Source organism: Leucopleurus acutus (assembly GCF_964270905.1).
Source record: "Leucopleurus acutus genome assembly, chromosome: 5".
Taxonomy (NCBI): domain Eukaryota; kingdom Metazoa; phylum Chordata; class Mammalia; order Artiodactyla; family Delphinidae; genus Leucopleurus; species Leucopleurus acutus.
Window position 1 is genome coordinate 28,759,005 of NC_139147.1, and position 24,750 is coordinate 28,783,754.

The 24,750-nt window shown below is 35.5% G+C and overlaps 1 protein-coding gene across 4 annotated transcripts in view; it reads left to right on the plus strand.

Annotated features, from left to right (window-relative positions):
* The window catches only part of NRIP1 (nuclear receptor interacting protein 1), a 94,618-nt gene that overhangs the window by 34,646 nt on the left and 35,222 nt on the right, over positions 1-24,750 (plus strand). For 3 of the 4 annotated variants that reach the window (XR_014326198.1, XM_082839028.1, XM_082839029.1), the window contains one exon: positions 8,893-9,016. The exons of the other annotated variant lie outside the window; for it this stretch is intronic. The gene's annotated coding sequence lies outside the window, so the exon portion shown is untranslated. The remainder of the gene's footprint in view (positions 1-8,892; positions 9,017-24,750) is intronic. 4 annotated transcript variants of the gene reach the window in all.

Sequence of the window (24,750 nt, forward strand, 5' to 3'; positions counted from 1 at the left end):
TTGTAGTTCATTTATTTCACTGCTGAGTAATATTCCATTGTATGAATTTATTTTCTGTCCTTTTGGTGGACATCTGGGTTATTGTTGTTGGGTTTTTGTTTGCTTGTTTTATTCATTTTTGATATATCTATTTTGCTGTATCTATACATTGATACAGATGTGTCTGTGTATCAGCAATCATTTTTATGTGTACTGGTGTACATGTGCAAGACTTGAGGAGAAACACCTAAGAGTAGAAGCATAGAGAATGTTCAACTGTATGAAATAATGCCAAATTGTTTTCTGAAGTCTTTGGACCATTTTACCTTCCACTAGCAATGTATCAGAACCCCCTGTTGAGCCAGATCATTGCCAAAACTCAGAATTGTCAGGCTTCTTAACTTCTACTTATTTAGAGGCTGCAAAATAGCATCTTATTATGGCCTTAATTTGTTTTTCTGTGATTGCTGATGAGGTTGAACATCTTTTCATGTGATACTCAACATTGGTATTTTTCTTACACAAAATGCTTGTTCATGTCTTTTGTCCATTATGTACTTAAGATCGTACATTAAATGCAGTTATTTTTTTAAATTTAAGATTTTAAAATAACACACAGAGAAGTTGCAAGTACAGTAAAGATACATTTTTTTCCCCTGAAGATTTGATTTGATGCTCCATCGCCCCTAAATAAATGAGTGTATATTTCCTGCAAACAAGAACATTATCCTAAAAACCACAATAAAAACCATTAAAATCAAGAAATTAACACTGATGCATTGCTACCATCTAATCCTCAGGTCTCATTCACTTTTCAAAAGTCGTCCCAATAATGTCCTTTATAGTAAAAGGTTCCAATTTAGAATCACGCCTTGCATTTTACTTGTCACATCTCTTTAGTCTTTTTTTCCAATCTGAAACCATTCTTCAGCCTTTGTTTGACTTTCAAGACCTTGGCACTTTTGAAGACTATGTAGGCCAGTTATTTCATAGAATGTCTCTTCCTTTAGGTTTGTCTGCTGTTACCTTATGAGTAGATGTAGGTTATGAATATTTGGCAGGAATATCACAGATGTTACACTGTCTTCTCTTCTCATCTTGTAAGGTGGCACCTGGTTTCATTTTGACCTATTACTGTTGAAGTTCACTTGGATTACTTGATTCAGAGGATGTTGGCCAGGTTTCTCTACTGTGAAATTACTCATTTTTCCTCTGTAATTAGTAATTATTTTGTGTGAAGGTGCTTTGGAACTGTAAATATCCCTGTCCTGGTCAAACTCTCATTTAATTAATTAATTTATTTGTATCACTGTGAGCACATGATTCTGTGTTTTATTCAATGAGCTATAATGCATTACTGTTGTTATTTATTTTGATGCTCATCTTACCCTGAGTTAGCCGGTGGGATCCCCTTCAAGTTGGCTTCTGTGTCCTTTTGACATGTCATTCCTCGACCATACTGCTACCTCCAATTTCATTCCCATATTATAGAGTTAAACCACATTTTTTCCCTTTTTTGTACCTCCTCTCTAACAGTGGGAAACTTGCCTATTGTTATGCTAAATTTACTTACTTATTTGATCAGTCTCCCTCCACCACCCCACAGTTCTATTTGAGCTTCAAAGCCACTTATGTGGAAGCCCTCCTCACCCCACTTGGATTCCTACATTGCACAGCACGGTGCATCGTGCATCTCTTTATGGGCACCCTGATCAGGCGTTGACACCCATCATTGGACCACTGCCATGCAGGGTTCTGCTCACCCTAAACCACCCTTCCAGAGCTTGGGTGTGGACTCCCACGCCACATTGTCCCCTCCCTCCACCACGGACACTTGCCTCATCCTGCTTGGGCTCTGACTCCCCTTATTAGGGATGCCCCTTTGCATTTTTAATTAAAATGTTATTACCCCCCCACACACACACACACGCACACACACACATACATTCTGGATACCAAAATCTTTTTTGGCAACGTGCTTTGTGGTATTGTAGTTTATCTTTTTCTTTGTTGTATTTGTTGATGAATGGAAGTTTTTAAGTACGATGCAGTTGAAGTTATTAATCATATGCTTTATAGTTAACCCTTTCTATGTCCTGAGAAAACCTTTGCTACTCTGAGTTCATAAAGGTATCTCTTATATTTTGTTTTCAAAATGTTAGAGACTTGATTTCTCTCCTTAAAACTTGAATTCCTCTGGAATTTATTTTTTATATAGTATATAGTAGAGATCCAATTTCTTTTTCTCCCCCCGAATGGATAACCAGTTGTTTCACCACTATTGAATGATTCCTCCTTACTTCAGTGATCTGCAATGCAACTTTTATTAAATATCATTTTCCTTATGTGTGAAGGTCTGTTTCTTCTCCAGTGGTCAGTTTGTCTCTTTTCCAGGAGCCCACTAACTTAATGGGGTAAAGCTTTAAAATAAGTCTCCATATAGGTAGAGCACATTCTGTACAGTATGCTTTTTCTTGTTGGATGGCTTGTCTCTTACGGGCTTTTGCTGTCCCGTTGTAAATTTTAGAATCATCTTATAAAACCTTTGGATTTCGATTGGCATTGCATTCAATGTATTGGTTCAGTTTGAGGAGAATTACCACGTTATAGTATTGAGTCTTTCTATCAGGAACATTGTATGTCATCCCATTTATTTAGGTTGCATTTAATAATGTCTTCCAATATTTTCTCCATATAGAATTTGCAATATTTACAAGTTACTTCTGTTCTTTAAACACATTTTCTTGTTGGATGTTTTTTAAATGTTATTTTCTGTTTGTTACTGGTGTGTAAAAACACAGTTGATCTTCTTATGTGATTTATATTTAGTTACAATTAATTGAATACTAAAACCTGTTCAGATGAAATGTCAGACACGCTCAAAAGCAAGTAAGTCAGATTAGAAGTCCAGGTTTCTACTCTGAAATTACTTTTGATATTTTAATAATTTCTAGCTAATCATCGTGTTTTTTTTTACAGCTTTATTGAGGTAATTTACATACCGTAAAATTTACCCATTTAAAGTGTTCTTTATAGCCACACGGGTGTGCAGCCAACACCACCATTGAATTTTTGAACGTTTTCATGAACCTAAAAGGCACCCCATACCCATTGGCAGTCACTCCTATCCTCCTCCATCTTCAGCCCTAGGTGATTACTGATCTACTTCCTGTCTCTGAATTCGTCTATTCTGGACATTTCACATAGATGGAATCATATAACACATGTTTTTTTGTAACTGGCTTCTTTCACTAAGCATAATAATTTGCAAGATTCATCTATATTGTAGCATATATCAGTAGTTCATTCCTTTTTATGGCTGAATAATATTCCGTTGTATTGAATGTTATCACATTTTGTTATTCATTGGTTGATAGACACATAGGTTGCATCTAATTTCTGGCTGTTATGAATAATGTTGTTGTAAGCATGCATATATAGGTTTTTGTGTGGACATAAGTTTTCCCTTCTGTTTATACCTAGGAGTAAGAATTCTGGGTTGTATAGTAACTGTATGTTTAACTTTTTAAGGAGCTGCCAAACTGTTTTCCAAAGAGGCTATGCTATTTTATTTTATGTCTCATTAGCAATGTGTGAAGGTTTCAGTTTCTCCCTATCCTCCCTAACCTTTGAATTATTCAGTCTTTTAAAAAAATATGTATCTATTCTAGTGGGTGTATAATGAAATCTCGTAGGTTTATTTGCATTTCTCTGATAGGTCATGATGAGCATCTTTCTGTGTATTTACTAAACATTCATGTATCTTTGGTGGAGTTTTCAAATCTTTAGCCTGTTTTTTAAAATTGATTTATCATCTTATTCTTGAGGGCTAAGGCTTTTAATATGCTGGATACCGTTTCTTTATCATGTATACATGATAAAGAATATATAGAGAAAATATTTGCAAATATTTTCTCCCATTATGGGACTTGTCTTTTATCTAAATTGTGTCTTTTAGAGAATTTGATGAAGTCCATTTTTTTAATTGATTGAGCTTTTCTTGTCATATTTAAGAAATCTTTCCCTGACCTAAGGTCACAAGATTTTTTTTTTTTTTTTCCCTTATGCTTTCTTCTAGAAGTTTTGTAGTTTTAGTTCTTACAGTTTGAGCTATGGTCTGTTTTGGGTTACTGTTTTTGTATGTTGTGAGGTAAATGTTTATACTTATTTATCAGTTTATTTTTGCATGTGAATATCCAGCTGTTCCCTCACCATTTATTAAAAAGACTTTTTTCCCCATTGAATTGCCATAGCACATTTGTTGAAAATCAAATGACCATGAATGTGAGAATTTATTCTGGGCTATCTATTCTGTTTCATTATCCAAATGTCTATCTCTATGCCAGTATCACACTGTGTTGGTTATTAGAGCTTTATGTAAGTTTTGAAATTAGGTGAAGTCCTGCAACTTTAATCTGCCTTTTCAATATTGTTTGGATATTTTAGGTTCTTTAGACTATCATATATATTTTAGGATCAATTTCTACAAAAAACAGCATGATGGGATTTTGATAGATCAATTTGGGGAGAATTGCCATCTTAACAATACTGAGTCTTCCATCCATGAACGTGGAATGGATCTTCGTTTATTTAGACCTTTAATGTCTCTTAACAGTGTTTTGGATTTTAAGTGTATGGCTTTTGCATTTTTAAATTAAATTTATTCATAAGTCTTTTATTTTTTGCTACTATTGTGAGTGAGGGGAACTTTTAAAATTTCATTTTTGGATTGTTTTTTGCTAGTATATAAAAATGCAATTACTTTTTATACATGGATCTTGTATTCTACAATCTTTCGAAACTTTCTTAATTTTAATAGCTTTTTTGTTTGTTTGTTTTGTTTTATTTGCTTCCTTAGGATAATCTACGTACAGGATCATGTTGCCTGCAAATAAAGAGTTTTTTTTCTTTTTCTTTTCCAATCTGTATGTCTTTATGTTTCTTGCCTGATTGCACTGAGTAGAATCTCTGGTACAGTGTTGAATAGTAGTGGCTAGAGCCGGTCATCCTTGCCTTTTCCCCAGTGTTAGAGGGGGAAAGCATTCAGTCTTTTCACCAGTAAGTATGGTATCAGTTTTAGGCATGTGTCCCAGAAAGGAAAGATTATTTCACTTTGAAACAATCAACTAATGTAATATACCTTATCAAAAGAATGTAGGACAAAACTGCATGATTATCTCAATAGACACAGACAAAAAAGAAAGGAAGGAAACAGAAAACAAAATAACGAGTTTAAACAAAAGAGAGAGAGAGAGAGAGAGAGAAGAAGCAGCTACTTTGTATAAAATGGTGAGGAAAAGCTACTGTGAGGAGATGAGGAAAAGCTGGTATCTAAAACACCTGGAGGCCTTAAAGTCACACAGAGAATAAAGTGGAGAGTAAGTAGTTCAGCACTAGGGTTTGCACTTGTCCTGTTCACTTTGTAATTCCAATACCTAGCACAGTGCCTTGCCCCTATAATTTGTTCTAATATCAAATACATAGTTTAGTATCTTGCTTTCTTGGCAGTCATATTCTGATCATTGTATCATGTCATTAAATATTCTTTGGAAACATATCTTTTAATGATTACGTAATATTCCACAGTATAATTATAAGAAAGTTATTTGAATGTTTTATTATTCATAGACATGCTTCCTTCCTACATGATTTACAACACATCTGGCATATTTCATTGATTTGGATTTAAGGCTAATTTTTCCAGTTACTAATAATCTATGATAGTGGTTTATTTTATATTATCTTTTGCTAATTTTTATTTAAGTATTCTTCTAATTTATCCTTCCTGTGGTCACATGTTTAGCTCAAAAGGGTTATAATAATGCTTTAATAGAGACCAACCATTAAAACAATTCTAGAATGTGGCAAAGTATCAGACATAAACTGTGGGCACTGAATATTTTTTCCTCTCTACATGGAAAAATGTAGACTCGTGAACTTTATGTACTATTGCCAGGTGTTTTGCACTACCCAAATTGAGACTATGGTAAGTGAGTAGTACTAGAAAAAAGTCAGGGATTATGCTCCGGAGAACTGCCAAGGCCCTGGCTTGTTTTCAAGTAAAATATACCAGAGTTTGAATTCCACTTTAAGTTCTTACTAGTTTTGTGATCTGGGGAAACTTAAACTCAGTTTCCTCATCTATAAAATGAGGATTATAATCATCATCTCATAGGGTTGTATATAAAGGGTTTAGTGCAGTGTCTGTTAATAGTAACTGCCCAGTATATGAGAGCTGTCATTACCTTTTGTTTAAGTTTCTCACTGTTGCGGGAGTGCTGGTAAGAGTGGTAGCAGGAAGGGTTCCTTATGCTTCAAGGCTTTGTCAGCAGATACCAACCAGCTCCTCTGGAGGTATTTACTTTTACTCTTGTCAGGAATTGGTCGTTTCCTTTGGTGAATATGCCTGTTTAGAGACTATTTCTTGTCTGCTCATGTGCCAAAAAAGATACAGCCAAAAAGGTGGTATTTTATTTTATTATTTATTTATTTTTTTAAATTACATTTTGCAACTTTTTGTTTTTTAATTAATTAATTAATTTGGCTGTGTTGGGTCTTCGTTTCTGTGCGAGGGATTTCTCTAGTTGTGGCAAGTGGGGGCCACTCTTCATCGCGGTGCACGGGCCTCTCCCTATCGTGGCCTCTCTTGTTGCAGAGCACAGGCTCCAGATGCGCAGGCTCAGTAGTTGCGGCTCACGGGCCTAGTTGCTCCGCGGCATGTGGGATCTTCCCAGACCAGGGCTCGAACCCGTGTCCCCTGCATTGGCAGGCAGATTCTCAACCACAGCGCCACCAGGGAAGCCCCAAAAGGTGGTATTTTAAAGTAAATTGTTAGACCTTTTGACATCAACTTGTAGGTTACTCCTCCCATCATCCATAAATATAGTTATGGTTACTTTCTTTTCCAGCTTGAATACAAAAGGTAATACATGTTTTTTTCAAGAAGGAAAGAAATGTGACTAAAAATTGAACAATTATAATGTTGACAAGGGGCAAGATGGGGTTGTCTTGGGTATAGATTCTGAGATTGGGGACTGGGAATTTAGGACATTTCCAAGGCCCCTGGCGCATTCTAATAGAAATACTAAATTGATTGTAAATATGGTTATTTTTAAGTTCACGGGTAAAGTACTGCCTTGTAGTTATAGATTATCAGAAGTGATTTTTCCCTGCTCTCTCAGAATTCCTATCAGGATTTATAGTCAATGTTCAGTTTGAGTCCAGGATCTATAATTTGGGGCATGACACTTAACCAGCCCTGCACACTGTTTGTTTCTCCTTCATAAAATGGGGTAATGCCTTCTCTGCTTGTTTCACTGAGTTATGAAGATTCAGTGAGGTCTTGTGCATGAAGTGCATTGTAACTGGTAAAGCATATAGCTTACTAATTGTGACTCCAGTTCATCCTGTCAGACCTGCCCTTTTCTCACTATTGTTTGTTAGGTCGCTGGTGAGGGTGACATGATAACCCAGAAATCTGTAATGTGCACTACATCCTAGGAGTGTTTGTTTTATACATATACTAGGGAGTGGACAGTGGTAGGCTGTTGCTATTTTCATCCTTTAATTTGTTTTATTTATTACAAAAGTAATATGCACTTATTGTAAAGAAACTAGAAAATATAAATCAGGAAAAAGGAAAAGAAAAAATCAGTTCTGCAAAAATACTATATCTATTTTTGTATAATTTTAAAACAAAAATTCAGTTATGCTGAACATAATGTTGTTTCCCATTTTTATCACTTAATATATAATATAGTATATTATTCCATGAAACTTAATTACCTTATATAACATTTTAATGGCTATGTAGTACATAATGATATGCTTATAGCTAGATATTTGTATATATCCTCTATTTTTTTTTTTTCCAATTAGGATAAATCCTACACTTGGCATTGCTACATCAAGGGGTATACAACATTTTAAGAAATATGATTTCTTTTTGCTTCATTGAGATATAATTGACATATAATAAACTGCATATATTTAAGGCATACAGTTTGATAACTTTTGACATGTGTGTACGTATGGCCATGAAATCAGCACCACAATTAAAATAATACTCTTTTGTAATCCCTTCTTCTTGTACCTTTCCACCCTGCTATCCCCAGGCAACCACTGATCTGTTTATTCTCCCTGTAGATTAATTTGCATTTATTACATTTTTATGCAAATGGAGTCACACACTATGTATTCCTTTTTGTCTGGGTTCTTGCACTCAGCATAATTGTTTTGAAATTCATCCGTGTTGTTGTTTATATCAATAATATATCCTTTTTTGTTGCTGAATAGTAAATATTCCATTGTATGGATATACCATAATTCATTCACCTGTTGATGGGCATTTGAGTTGTTTCCAGTTTTTGGCTATTAAAAATAAAACTGCTTTGGACATTGGTGTACAAGTCTTTCTATGGACATAAAACATTTGATATTTATTACCGAATTTTGTGCTGAGAAGGTTACATAGGTAGTATTTTGAAACAGACAAAGCTTAATATGAAAGACACTAGCTATTTTTTCCTTCCTTTTTAAAAAAATTTTGGAAATATGTCCTTGGGAGGATTTAGAATTTTTACATGTAACTTAACTGAATTAGTTTGATAGAAATTTGAAATTAACAAAGGTTAATAAGTGCATCCTAGCAACTATAAACCTTTTTCACAGTTTGTTTTCTTGAAGCATCTACTTTTATCAAGTAAATGTATTATCTAGAAACCAAAAACCTTTTGCTTTCCTTTAGTGATCAATTTATATTTCATAAACAGTCCATATTTTTCTGTCACATGACTCTTTCTGTATTGAACTTGAACAAGAAAAGATACTGAGAAAAGTTTACAGAACTTCACAAAAGATATTCCAGAATCTGGTTTGGAATTGATGCCAAGCTATCTTTTTCCTCTTCTTAAGATACACACTAGATTGAAGGAGGAGTGGGGAATCTGAAGACTCCAAATGGCATCAGAGCTACTTTTCAACAGCCTTCTCAATTTCCTTTCTCAGAAAGCAGAGACTCAATCCTTGGAGACGGATGGTGAGAATATTTTTCCTGAGTTCATAAGGCTTAATCATCGTGACTTTAATATATTTCAGACAGTCCTTTCTTAGTTACCAATTAGCTTATAATCACCAGATTTGTATTTTGTGCTTTATCTGTGCAAATTACTTCATTAGGCAGTGTTTTTTGTTTGTTTGTTTTTTTAAGTGAATAGGATACACTCTCATAGCTAAGGAACTTAAAGGGAAAGAATAAATATAGATAGGTAAATAAAATCAAACAGCAGAAAGAGGTTAAATGCCATGAGAAAAACACAAGCAATATTCTTGAGAATTCACAGGTGTAGATTACTTCTGGAGATAGGGATTAAGATGTTTGAAAGAATAGCATTTATGTTGATGATGCTTAATTTGTTTTTACCAAAAACAAGGGAAAATGGATAGTTAATAGAAAACCGAAAATAGCAATCTGATTTCAGATAAAAAAGTTAATTATTGTTTGGAGGAAAAATAGAAGGATATTTGGTTATTGTGGGCTTATTATAGTATAAGTCAGTGATTACTTTTTGAATTATATAAAATAGTTACCTCTTATAAGGCAAATGATACTGTATCAGCATTTCTGAGAAATGATTTAAAAATCTGATTAAATTATCATAAGTAGGTGGGCAATGCAACAGAAAGAGATGAGTGAGTGGCTAATTCTACGTGGATTAACTTGCTTGTTTTCTGGTATAGCTACAACCTAAATGAATTGGTCATGTCTTAAGCTCTTGGACCTTATGCTGCTCACGCGTGGGCAGAAGAACTACAAGTAAACTGGGAAAAGCCACAATGATTGATTATTGTGCTCATAATTAGTTGTTTGGAAGAGAGATAGCAGATAGACTATCCTAAATTCATGGTGTTTTAATGGGCCATGATGTTTCAAAAGGGGGATGGCAACTTTGAACCAGATTTGTCCTCTACCTGTAAGCATAATATGGTTGGCACAGTGATAATACTAACTCCTTTTCCTTCACTGTTGTGATTATGTTCAGAAAATCTAGTGATGAAGTTTTTATTTTAATCATTCTACTTCTCTCTTATTTTAATTACTCTGCTTATTCTTTCTTGTAATTTCAGCAAGGAAATCTTTAAAACATTATACTTATTAAATAAAAATGCTATAAAACTATTAGTAATTATTGGTTGCTAGTCATTTTTCACATTATCACTTACTATTTTTTCCTCTAAATTGAGATTTTAAATCTACCTAACTTTTATTTATAAATATTAAAAGTTCTTTCATTCAGGTATAATTATGTGGTAATGTCTGATAGTCTGAAATCTGCTTTTATATTTGTTGAAACATAGTTGATATTGAACCCCAATTGTCAACTTTTAATTCTGTTAAAATGAAAATTATAATTATGCATATTCTTGTGACCAGCAAGATATAATTATATCTTGTTTGTTGTTCTTAATTTTCATCACCCTTGTTTTGCGGTAAGCACCAACCACTTTTGACAGTTGGTAAATAAATTGTAGATAGCCAGATGGTAAATACACATAGCCAATAAGTTGTCCTTGAAAAATGATCAAATCTAGACCTTTCTTCCAGATAGAAGATGGATTATTTAGAATACACAATGAACAACTTTGAAAGCAATTAAAGTTGAATTATTAGTGATTATCTATATGATTTACATATATTTTTAAACATTTCAAGATTTTAAAAGTGAATATGTTAAGTGTGTTTTTTCGAAAGTGTGTTTTGTTAAACAGCTTTTCCTTTTGAATGAGGAACCCGTGGTCAAATAAGTTTGGGAGATGTTGCATCATAGTATATAATACCTGTTCACTAGGACTTACATTAGCCAGTGGACTGTCAGTCTCCAAAAGGAGTATCTAGTCCTTTTGGACAGAGATACTGTCCTTCAGATACAGAGTCCAGTACTCTGTCGTATAGCTAGTATACGACAGAGTACAGTTGAAGACTCTGGACTAATATATTTCATAAGGTTTTACTATAGTTTGTTTGTCATACAGCTCCGCTTTGAAACCAGTCGTGTTATATTTTTAGGTATAGTGATGTCCTGAATGAGAGGCCAAAGAGGATGATTAGGAAAAAAGGAAAAGGATTTAATTAATTGAATATTGCAAACCATATGAAACATGAAGTGTTTATAAAGCTTCTTAGTATCTTAGACCAAGATTTCCCTTACTCACTTGATAGCTCCTCCTTTTGAAAGAAATAGTCATCCCATCTAAGTCACAAAATAAAATCACCCTTTATTGTACTTTAGAGGATTCCATGTGCTTTCTGTGCTCTGTTCACCTCAGTGTGTAACATTTTTTAGCTAATTTTGATAAATATTGATAATACAAAAGTTAATATCTTGGGTAGAATTAGGTAATTGACCATAAATCAGTTTAGTTTAAAACACTTGAATATACTCATTTTCTAAGTGGAGTTTTTTTTTGTTATAGCTCATGATTTCTCACTGAGAAGAGTGCTTTTTTGTACAATTTTCCCTAGCTCAGTTAAGTTGTTGGTGACTATTTCAACAGATGTCTTAAGTGTTAAAACTTTTATGTCCTATATAGTATCTATATGAAGAGATGAAAATGTGGGCTGGTGAGTTCTAACAGATTGGGTTACCAGGTTGGAAGTGAGGCTAATTGTCAACATGGAAAGTCTTCCCCAAACTTTATATAACACTCCTCAAAGTAAGGTTTTTAATTTAAGAAATAATACTTTAAGAAAGGTGTTTAAACTTCTATACAAAGTTTTCAATGAGGACATGGTACTGGTGAAAGCAAGATCAATCCAGAATCTGGGTGAGTCACTGGGGTTGGGGTTAATTGCCATAAACTAACTTGGCTATCTCACTGATGTTTCCCTGGATTCGTGGACAACCTGGGCAAGAAAATTTGGGTGTTCAGCTCAAATGAAGCATCATTAGTTTCCGACATAGCTTCCACCCACTCTTTAGTTTCCTTTCCCATGACCAGCATCTTGGTTCAGAGTTCTTTTCTCCTCTGGAGCTCTTATGCTGCTAAGCCTCCATACTGATGTCCTTGCTCCAGTCTCTCACAGGCGCTAGATCTTCCCCAAACTCCAATTTGCTGTGTTACTCCTTTGATCAAAATAATTCAACGATCCCAGTAGCATAATGACCATAGAAAAATAACAGACCTTCTTTAATCAATCCTAATTTACCATTACAGTGGGAAACATTCATATAATTAACATTTTTCTGAATTTGATGTCTTTGAAGAATTGATTTTCCGTAAGTCTTTTACTTAATACCTTAATTGACATAACTAACATTATTCTGGGAGGAAGATTCCCACTATACCAAGCCTCTGGGTCAACTAAGGTTTTCTTCCCTCTCCCATGAAAGGTTTCAAATGAAGTAATTAAAATAATTTTAAAATGTGTTGATTAAAGTGTCAATTCACTTTCTCTTCTTACACAGACCGTAGTCTTTTTTTACTTAAATTAACCGTGTTGAACCTGATAATTTTCCTTGATTCTCTGGTACGTTTGCCCTTCAACCACATGGCCTGTGGTTTGCACATCTGAAATTGGTGTGATTCTAACAGTAGAGCTTATTATGCACTTTATTCAGATAATTAGACTCTCCCCATTCTAGATTAGAGACTACTAGTAATTTTCAAACCCTATTTATTTTCTTTTTTGCATTTACTTAATAGAGAGATTGTTGATAGTACAATCTATGCAAGCTTCTAGCTTGAAGCTTTTATCTCCCGCTATTGCTACTCCCTCATTCCTGCCATCTTGCAGCCTGTCCACTAAGCTTCTCGAAATATTTGTGGTGATGGGCGAGTTTTTGTTTTGTTGTTTTTGCTTCATTATTTTAGTAAATCACTTTTATTGTGTTTTTAAGAAGCTTCTATCTCTGGCAGATGGGAAATTAAGAAACAAACATACAAATTATACATCCAAATCTTTCATCATTAAATTCAGAAGACATCAAATTACTTTGTCAAATTGTATAAAAGTTTCTAATTACTTGTAATTTGTGTTCTTTAAGTGGATTACCTAAAGTTTCTAGAACATACTGTGTACTGCTGTGCTTCCCTGCTGGGACTGATGCTCCTCCCACTGCCTAAAGGATGCTTTTCACTTCTTTTCAAATTGGCAAAGCCTCACCTTTGTTAGAGCCAGTTCACATGCCACCTCTGTGGAGTGCCTTCACTAAAAAAAGTGTTGCCTGCCTTCTCACCCCATCTTCTTCCCAAGAATTTGCCCTTCCGTGCTTTTTTCGCTTTGTTGATACCTTCTCTTATAGTACTATCTCATTATGTCACTGATTATATTTTTTCCTGACAAGATTGGGTCCACAAAAGGCTAGTTTATCGCTTAATTATCCTTCTCTCCTTAGCTCTCAGCACACAGCAGCTTCTTTATAAATATCTGTGGAGTCGTTACTTCGTGTAAATTCAGAATAGCACTGACTATGGAAAGATGGGAGATATTTCATATCCCCTGTAGGCTTTTTAAAAGGTCATGCTTTTCTTTTCCCACCAGAGTTTTGGAAGCATTTCTGCACAGAGAACAATGTTTATCTGTCATAGTTATAATGTAAGTTCTTGAGAATCAGGAAGTAGAGATTTCATTTGAAGAGTAGAACCAAGATTGTACTTCTCAAGAAGCACTTCTTTACTATTGCGGCCCAGCAGCAGTTCTCAAACTTCTTGTCTCAGGACACTTTCATACTCTTAAAATATTGAGAACCCCAGAGAGTTTTTGTTTATGAGGGTCATATCAGCCGATATTTACCATATTAAAAATTTAAACTGAGAAAAATTTTAAAACACAGAAGTACACAAGGATGCACTCCAGTAGCCATCAACACAGTGCCATACATCCTGTAGCCCCAGACAACTCCACTGTAGTTATGAGAGAGAGAGACAAGAAAGCAGATAACAGTTTAGTGTTATGAAAATAGTGTTGACCTCACGTTCCTCCTGAATGGATCATGGGTACCCTTGGAGTCCCTGGACCACACTTTGAGAACTGCTGCTTTACAGGAATTCACTTTAATTGCCAACAGAATATTCTGTATTTTTATTTCAATAATGTTTTAACCTAGCTTTTGTGTTTGTGGGTTAGTATTAATAAATTGCCATTTTTTTTGGTATGTCTGCATGGTCTATCATGTTACCCACTCTTCTATTAATGTCTAGACGTAGAATGTGCTGGAACCTATTACCAGTGTTGGCTTGGCAGCTGTAAAAAGGAGATGCTTACTCAAGGAGAAGTAATTTTATTTGTGGATACTCAGTAAGATCCTTCCTAGTTATGCCCTGTCAGTACCCTGGCTTTTTTTTTTTTTAATTTATCTTTTAACATCTTTATTGGAGTATAATTGCTTTACAGTGGTGTGTTAGTTTCTGCTGTATAACAAAGTGAATCAGCTGTATGCATATGTATATCCCCGTATCCCCTCCCTCTTGCATCTCCCTCGCACCCTCCCTATCCCAACCCTCTAGGTGGTCACAAAGCACCAAGCTGATCTCCCTGTGCCATGCGGCTGCTTCCCACTAGCTATCTGTTTCACATTTGGTAGTGTATATATGTCCATGACACTCTCTCACTTTGTCCCAGCTTACCCTTCCCCCTCCCCATGTCCTCAAGTCCATTCTCTACATCTGTGTCTTTATTCCTGTCCTGCCCCTAGGTTCATGAGAACCTTTTTTTTTTTTTTAAGATTCCATATATATGTGTTAGCGTACAGTATTTGTTTTTCTCTTTCTGACTTGCTTCACTCTGTATGACAGACTCTAGGTCCATCCACCTCACTGCAGATAACTCAGTTTTGTTTCTTTTTATGGCTGAGTAATATTCCATTGTATATATATATATACCACATCTTCTTTATCCATTCATCTGTCGATGGGCATTTAGGTTGCTTCCACGTCCTGGCTATTGTAAATAGTGCTGCAGTGAAAATTGTGAGTACCTTGGCTTTTAAGTGCTAACCCTTTTTATGACTTGTGAACCTCCAAATACTTCTTCTGTGATGATTCTCTGTACTCCAGAGTGTTTGGAGATTTGGTCATTTTCTTAATTATTTCACAAAGTAAAGTTTGTATCTTTTTCAGGGGAGTGAGAAGTCTTCCCTTGGAAAGCTTTTCTTCTGGTCTCCTTTGTTTGACCTTCCCCTCCATTTGCCTCAGCCTGATCCCTGATGCTGGCTCTCCTTTTCTGAAAGTGCTGTCTGCTTTCTGGTAGACAGTTACTTGGCCCTAGTGACTCCTGTTCTTTTTTACTCCCTACCTTCTTACCTTGGCTGATACTCCGTTAAGTTCTTTCTGAGGTCTTAGCAGGACAGTTAGTCTCTTACACTATTTGATGACTCTCTTCAAATTAAAAGGGTACTTACTGGTTCTTCCCCGGAGAGTTTTGGGAATGCATTGTGTGTACCTGTCAGCTGCATGGGAACACCAAGATGGCTGCTCATTCAGACTCTTGTGAATTCACTGACAGTTCAATATTCTGTTTACGCATCATCTTTTTATTGTGTGGTGTCATGGTGTGAGCTGTAATTTGGGGATTTATCATTATGAGTGATAAACTAGAAGCACAAAGCTGATAGAATGTTGGGGACTTTTTATTTTTTAATTCTGTGTCCTAAACATAGTAGGCAGTCAGTAAATGTTTGCTTAGTTAATTTTATTTTCATTAGTGTTGATGAAACTCTGAGCTCCAACAACGACCTTATGGTTTAAGCCAGGCCTCTCCCTCTTATAGCCAAGGGAGCTATGCCATCACACTGTTCTGAAAAAGTACATGTCGCTGCCTTATCAGCAGAATCCTTACCCGATACTTAATGAAGATTGCCATTTGAAATATACAAAATTCAAATCTCCAACAGAATTCTGATTCTGACTCTTTGTTGAATACCTCCTCAAGAGTTCTTAGTTTTCTTGAAAATTCGTTATGTCATGTTACCACAGTGTTTTACAAACCTGGGCTTGAGTCACCATAATTTTTTTCTTCCTTTTTTGATTTAATGAATGTGCTATTAAAAATACCCTATTTTATAACACTATTTATGTGATATAAATTGCTTACTAAATATTTAAACCAGGCTTCATTGTTTTTCAGAGTTGTCTTTTTCTTCAACTCTCCTCCCCCTGCCTTATTTTGACTGTGTTTTCTTCTTTGCACTAATTTGCTTCAATTACTTTTCCCCTCTAAGCCATCAACAACTCTACAGCTTCTGTTTTTGTTTTTGTCTTTTAACATGCATTTAGTCATACCATTGCCCGTAAACCTTCCACTGCTCACTAGATAAAGGCCAGCTCTTTGGCATGACCTTGATTCAAAGTCCTTGGTCCTGATTGCGTTTTCAGCCTAATCTCTAGTCACATTGGACCACCGCGTCCTGTATCACACTCAGCAATACCCTGCCTTTAGGTGCTGTTTTTGTAACCTAGAGTGACTGCCATTCTCTTCTGCCTACTCATTTTTTTTAACCATCATTGGCCACCACCTAGGGCACAGACACAGATAAGCTGAAAACTTAGTTACAGCCCACTCTGTTCCTAGAGCACTTTTTACAAACTTCAGCCATAGCATTTAGCACATAAACTCTGTCTTCTTTTGCACAGTGACTAAAGAAAAATTCACATGTACTTGTTCACTCTCATATACCTACTGGGTGTTCCTTCCTACCCCATTTGTATGCCATTTGGGAAGGCATACCTGAACTCAAGTGAGTTTGGTTGCCACTCAGCATAATCTTGAACTCAGTCTATTTTTTTAAATGGGTATAATTTGCAATCTATTGGACCTTAATACATGGTACACCTTACACTAAATACTCTTTACAACTAATTATGACATGTCTTATATCTGATGATGAGAAACTGACATATCATAAGGTGGAGATACACTGATTTTAAGTTATTGCATTTTAAATATTATAGCTGTTTGGTCCCCTAGATTATTTCTTGAGAGCTGTAGCTACTAAATTAAACTTTAAGGGTATTGCAGGGAAGACTCACACCCTCTGCTGGTATTAATACCCTCTCTTTTGGCCTGCATTGGAAATATTACATTACATATAACATTCCAATAAAAAAGTGTCCTGCTGATTGCTTATAATAAGACTGAGATTGCCTTATCTTGTTTTACGTATGTTCACTTTCACTATTCTGATTTTTTCCCCCTCTTACCAGTGTATTCATCATGCTAGGAATAAGGAATTTAGTAAACATATCACGTAATTTTTTTCCCTGTTTTAATTTTAGTAAGCTGTATGCAACATGCATGACGTTTATGACTTAACCAGCTAAAAGCTTATTCTTTAAAAAAAAATGCAAGACATTAATGTTGATGGAAATATACTCTCTTAATGTTAACCTATCACTTGCTGCAAATCTAAAAGATAACAGATAGAATCTTTTAAGTCTTCCATTCACTACACAAAAATATGAGCCAGAAAAAAATTCCACCCGAATTCAATGGGAGGGTTTAGTTTTAAGGACTAATAACTGCCTCATCCTTTGTGATTGCTTGCTTACATAATTTGTTATGAAAGAATGCTTCTAGGTAAACTGTGTCTCCAGAATGCTTGTGATTTGTTCTGTTTTGCTTGGGAAAGGGTTAAGAGGAGACAACATCCTGTCAAAGACCTTGTTTTTAATTTTGCTTCTCGCACTGGCACAGATCCTGCTAAGAGCAGCCCAGATTAGTTCGGAAAACCTTTGAAGAGATTTAAGATGTCCTTCAGCCAGTTTGAAGGTTTTTGTCTTGCAAATCCAGTACAAGGGCGCCTGCAGGCATCTCGACCCTTGCTGTGCTGCTGATGCAGCTCAAGGTCACACTAACCCGCCCTGTGACATTCAACAACAACAAAAAATTATGCGGTGAAACTGCTTCAGCGTTCAGCCAGCCAACAACTTCCTTTAGTGAGGAACTGAGGAAGAAGTCTTTTTTTTCCCCCCTCTTTTTCTTTTTCTGGGGGCTCTGTGAATTTTTGCTGTAGGAAATAATCCTGGATTTCTGGTATGTGTGATGACAAGGTCATTTCTTAATTAGAACACATGTAAAGAACAAAGCTAAATGGCTTCAAAACAGCTTTGTAGTTGATGGAGAGGATTTAAATTATTTAAAGAGATAGTCACCCGTGTATGATGAAAGCTGAATTCTAAAGGCATTAACTCCTTCATTCCTGTCTATATGCCATTACTTTGAATTCCTTAGTCTGACTTTTAGAAGGTTGCGTTCTAAACTTAAGAAAATTTATAAATGGCCGTTTTTTAACAGGATGAAACATAATTTATAAATCAAATTCTTGGATAAACTTTTAATGGAGAAGTTTTCTCCCCACAACATTTATCTCCTGGAAATTTTATCAAATGGTTTGGTTTAGGAAGTAGGAATCAGAAACTTTTTCTGCTGGCAACTGTGATTTATTTATAATGTGTTGGGGAGGGTTGAATAAAATGCTTCTTTATCACCTCACCTTCTCTGCCTCACTTTTACATTTGTGATTTGGAATTATAGTAAATCACTTTGCCCTGAGTCTTTAGAAAATATAGCACATATTGTTCAGGTTTCTCAACTTTCAAAGAACTGGTGTAAAAAGACACACGTGTTTTTCCTAAGGGGGAAGAAGAGCAGTTTTAGTTTAAAATGGACTTTAAGAAAGTTGTTTGTGACCATAACGTGACTTTTTTGAGGCACAATGAAACCATGTCCATAAACAATAGCCATATTGGCCTCCCTCTCCTCTGTGGGACTTGTTTCCCCATTTTGTTCCTCCTTTGTTAGCTGTGAGTGCTAAATACCAGACATTAGTTGGAAAGAGTCCAAGTAAATTGGCTTTCTAAGCTTGCGACTTAATGCATATCGCCTCTATAGGATTAGAGCAGAATAATCAGAGAAGTTAATTTTATAGTTGATACTTTTTTGTGTGTATCATACATAGAAGCGCATCTTGCAGTTATTCCTTTATACACAAAATCACATCTCACATCATGTAGAGAAACTTTACTTCAACATTATGATATTAACATACGTTTTCTCAGAATTTGGTTGTTGCTTTCTTAAAGAAGATGTCTCCCTGTACGTGTGACCAGAGTAGATCCAGGGCACATACTTCAGGAAGGTGGATATGATATTTTAAGTGTGATTATTTGAACTGATATTTTGGACTTTGTGGCCAACAAATAACTAAGTTTCAGGGGATAGCCTGATGGATTGTATTAGAGGAACAGTTTAGAATTGACTAGATTTAATATTCTGGAAGATTTTCTGCTGTCAAGAAGCAGTGTATTTGGGTCCTCCATGAAAAGTAAAAAGGTATATACACTTTTAGCTTAGGGCTATTTTAAAGGATTTTAGGTTTGCCAGAAGAAAATGCTGGAGGGGAAATCGACATGCAAGGAAATGGGTAGTGCGATTCTGCGCATCCCTGCCCTTGCATGGAGTCTGGTATGCCCTTATGTCATGTATGACCCAAGCTCACCTGCTAGTAATTTCTAATTTACTGTCCTAATTCATCGATTTGTTATCGCTAATTGTTCTTCATTTACTTCTGTGTAGTTTCCAGTACCTAAAGGGTTGAAAGGTTGCTGTAACTGGCACCCGCAGCTGCTCTTTCTTTTGACAGGGGATAATTTTGCAGCCTATGCTTTGTGTGACAGCTGCCTAATTGGGCATTCTCCCCTTGTAGCAAGCCTGCCTTCTCCAGCCTCCCCGCTGACAAATGGTGGTGGATTATAGATGAGGACACGCTGACCCATACGACCTTGCTGAGGCAGCGGGGAGGGGCCTCCTGCTACTTGAGGGAAGCTTTAGGTCATTTAGAGGACAAGGTCACTAGCCAGGTGGGGAAATGACATGATATCACATGACAGTAGCCTGATGACATGGTCAGTGTGTCAAGGACAAATGCATCAGTCTCGGTTAAACATTATTGCAATACTTCTTAGAAGGCTTAGTATTTCTTAATTGTTCTGCTGATTTTTTTTTTTTTTTTTAGAAAAAGGAAGAGTGCAGAATAAGACACGTGTATTTTAGCAGTTTAAAGCAGTTGTTTACATGAAAATAGAGCTGGTTTAGAAAGCCTCCTCATAATTTTCTCCAGTCATCCAGAGTGTTTTGTTCTTAATTATTGTTTAGTTTGCAGTCCTTTGACTATCGGTACTTTTCAAGAGTTACTTGAAAATTAAGGCAGGCACATAAAAATGAGGCATTGTTATATTGTTAAAAAATATTTAACAACTTCTGTCATCACCCTACTCAATGATTGGCATACCTTTTCATATTTCGAATAAAAGAAAAGTAAGCCAAGTGAAAATGCTTAATTGAAAGGAACCTCAAAACTCTGGATTAATGAGATCATAAATACCACCATGCTGTCATAATTATAAAATGCTAAAGATGTTTTTTAAGTAATTTTTTGAGACCTGAAAATATTTGTTAAATACCATGGGATTATATTTAATGTAAAAACTAAAAGATAAATGAAGATCTTTTAGATATCTTTTCACTATTGGTAATATACATGTTTTTCTTGGATAAGTGGATTTGAGCTATTATAATACCCTTTTTTAAGTGCAAACTCTTAAGAATCCTTGCTGAGTCTGTTAACCCTATATTAATACTTGAAAGAGTAAGTCCATGTAAACTGTATTGGATAGTCCAATTTAGAAAAATGCCTTCTTTTAAAAACAGTGAACAGTTTAATGCAAAAAATATTGTTCATGATTCTTGTTTTCTGGAAAAAAAAAAATTGTTGTTGGGTACCGTTGAATCTAAGCCCTCAGTTCTACGGGAGATAATTTTATGCCCCTGAGGTAAAAAACTATCAGTGGTAAAAGTGTGATGAATTAGTTCACTGAAGTAGACACATCTGTATTTTCATGGTTTGTGCATGGTGTATGAGTGTGTCTGTGTGTGTGTGTGTGTGTGTGTGTTTAATTTTGACCGTGCTGTGCATGTGTTTAGCTGCTCTCAAACTCTGACTCAAGCTTGGTGGAGGTTTAATCCTGTGCCCTTGTACACGTAGACTTGATTAGTAGTTGTGGTTATCTCAGCAGAAGACATACCGCCCTCTTCCTTGTATTGGTCGGGACCTGGGCATTGGGGAGTCAAGGCAAAGGAGAAAGAAAAGAGATTTTCCATTAGTATTCTGTGAAAGCCTTACTGTCTGCAGAACAAATTGATTGCTCCGGTGTACCTGTGCTTGGCACCACTGCTGTGAAAGAAAGGTAGGGTTGTAATCTGTTTTATTGTATTACATATTGTGACACTCCAGGAATATTTAACACGCGCTCTTTCTATGGCACGTGCTATAAGTCTAAGTTTAAAAAAAGGAAGTAAATGAATGGAAAGTATGCAAGAGCAGTGGGTTACAGCTTTATTTACTTCAGACCATGAGAGTTCATTCGAATAAGATCATTTTGCTGAAAGCATCGCTGGGAACGTAACCTGATTGATAACAAAACACTATAAAGTGTTCTGAGGCACTAATCTGTTTCACTGCTTGAAACGTGTCAGGCAGAGATGAAATTCAAGCCAGTAATGTAAAATTTTAAGCACAAGATGAATGGGAGAAGTCAGGGAGGTGGTTATGAACCTAATTAGTTTAGGAAATGATTTTTAATTATTTTCCAGTACGTTATGTTGTTAAAGGTCCTACATAACGTGATGCAGAGAATAGGAAAGAGATTTTCATTAAAAAAAGAAAATAAAAAGGTAGCCACTATACCACCTTAAGCTACATTAAAGAAATTAAGAAATGTATTTAGTTTATTCTTTCACTAGTTTTGTTGTATAAATATTGTACTGTTTGATTCTGCTGTGGGAAAGGAAATTGCAATGTTTCTTCCGGTTTTTGTTTTTATATATTAATTCTGTGAATGTTCTTCGGATAGAGACTTACGGTGTAAAATTTGGGATTTCTTAATATGAATTGAATAAATGTTTTAATATTTTCACAAAATGATTGAAGCACCTATGATTGGGGTTTGACCCCTTGCCATTTTCAGGCACTCTTGAGATGTTGTCGTAGCTGCACTCTTCAGGTTATGTGAAAATCTGTACTGTGAGGGTAGAGGAGAAATTCCTCTTGTCCAAGTCTCCTGCCCTGTGTGAACTGCAAGTGCCCTTTGCCTCCTCTGTCCCTGTCCTGATCCTTCGATTACAATCAGAGCACTTGATTTAGGAGAGAGAGCAAGCAAAATAGTTCACTGATGGAATTAAAGTTGTCTTCCATTGTTTCCTTTTATGTTCTTAAAATCAGTATATAGCTTTACATTTTTTAGATTACATTTCACTCCCATTTAAATGTGTGAGTAATTGTTCTGCATATACTAATTATACATTGTAAAAACATTCTGATACGGAAGATTGGTGCAATCAGAGGCCATGGATATTGGTCTCGACTATTCCCAGGTACTTTTGTAGAAAAATGTGTGAATGGAGAAACATTTTTAAGCATTTGTTTTTTTGTTGTTGTTGCTGTTTTTGTTTTTGTTTGTTTTTTTATTCAACAAGTTCTTTAATTTTACCAGTAATCTTGAGAAATAAGGAATGAATATCACTTTTTTCATTGTAAAGATGAAAAACATGAAATTAGCTAAATTTCTAAATGGTTATCTAGACTACTTTGATGATTATAAGCATTTGTGAAGTTAACGAAATACGGTTTTCTGACATAAAACATTGATTAAAATTAACTATTTGAGGTCATGTTATCTATTAAGGAAAAGAGACGTTTTTAAGAACTTTTTAACTCAGTGACCAAATTAAGACTATTAACTGTTTTCAGTTGAATATCAAGCCATCAAAATTATTAGTATTGTACTCTTACATGGTTTTGTGGGAAGTTTTTTTTTGAAAAAAATGTGGATTGAGAAAATGTAGAGGAAAAAGTAAACCATAGAACTAAGAATCAGAATATTTTATTTTCCATCATAAAAGATGTTCTGAACTCTTTCTAGTTAAAATTTTAGTTTTTAATTTTGTAATTATCTTACAAATTTGGAAATCCTGTTATCTTTCACCCTTACAAAAGAAGTACATGGAATGTGTATATTTAATATATAAACAACTCAGAATGGGAAGATGATGGAGGAACTACCAAGTAGAGGAAATTTATGTTTATGTTTTCTTTTCTTGCGTTGGTGGTTGTACTACTTCTTTTTGATGGAGTGGAGATTGTTTTTTACAGACAAAAGCTGTGTTCTTTATTTGATTGTTTTTTACAGACAAAAGCTGTGTTCTTTATTTACCAAAATAGCCATAGTGCTTGACACTGTACCTGGCACCTAGTATCTGATCAATAAATATTTGTTAGTCAAATGAATAAAGGACACTCAACCACTCTCCCCCACCCCACACACACACTTTGTTTTTACTCTTGTCTATTTACATTTCCACTGTTCTCACGGTAGTAGTTTTTAGCATCTGCTTCCCTTCTGAAAGCATTCTAGGTGTTGAAGGAATGGGAATTCAGTGTTTCAGAACCAGAGTAGGAACTGTGTTTGCAGAATTGTTTTTTCAGTCAGAGTAGTTCAAGTGACTGTGCCTTAAATTGTTCTTCCTCTGAACACAGACAAGCATGTGTAGACAGACACACTTAGAGTCCTTCTTCGCCTCGCTTTGCGTCCATTCTTTTTTTTTTTTTTACGGTACGCGGGCCTCTCACTGTTGTGGCCTCTCCCGCTGCAGAGCGCAGGCTCCGGACGCAAAGGCTCAGCGGCCCATGGCTCACGGGCCCAGCCGCTCCGCAGCATGTGGGATCTTCCCGGACCGGGGCACGAACCCATGTCCTCTGCATCGGCAGGCGGACCCCCAACCACTGTGCCACCAGGGAAGCCCTGCCTCCATTCTTTCTCCTCATATGCTGGCCTGCTGTGATGTTGAATTTTTAAAGCGGTGAAATCTATGTCTTCTTAGATTCATTCTGTGAGTCTAGATACGTTATGCTTACTAACCAATATCAACAAATTATTTTAAACATCCAAGAAAACTGCACTGTAACTTTAGTCAGAGAGATTTAAATCTTTGGAGGAAATAAACGTTTGGCTTGTTATTATGACTGTTACTAATACTTTAAGCCATGAAATGAAAGTCATTCGTGAGGACAACTTTAAATATGTGGGTGATAACTTCTCTCAGCTCAGTTAATGAGCAAATGTTTTTATTGTTAGGTGTTCAACATTAGCTAGGCTTAGACCAGAGTTTTTGAGTGGTAGAACCTTACAGATCAGTTAATATAAAGAGTATATTTAACACATGAGAAAATTGGCCTTTAGAAAGGTTGATACTTGGTCACTGTTATAAAACTACTTAGTAGCTGAGCTGGGGCTAAAATACAAATTGCCTAGTTTTATAAAAAGTGATCATTTTTTCATATGCTGTCAACTCTTTGCCTGATTTTATCCTTCTAAAATAATAATTGTTATGTTGATACTAGCCAAATCTTATACCTATAGCCACAGTAATTTTAATTCATAACCAAATGGACTGTAAGTTAAAGCAAACGGACATTAAGTCATTATATATATGTTTATGTATACCACTATATATATTTAAAATGATATACTTTCAGTTTAATTTTCAGTCTATTTGGTTATGAATTATACACACACACAATTACGGATTGCTCGCTGTGAGTGTGGATCCAGTGTACCCTTCCTTTTCTCGTTTTTTCTTTTTCTACCAGTGTACTCTTACTCCAGAAGAATGACAAAGATATTGCACATCACTTAAGAAATATACTAAAAACGAGGAAA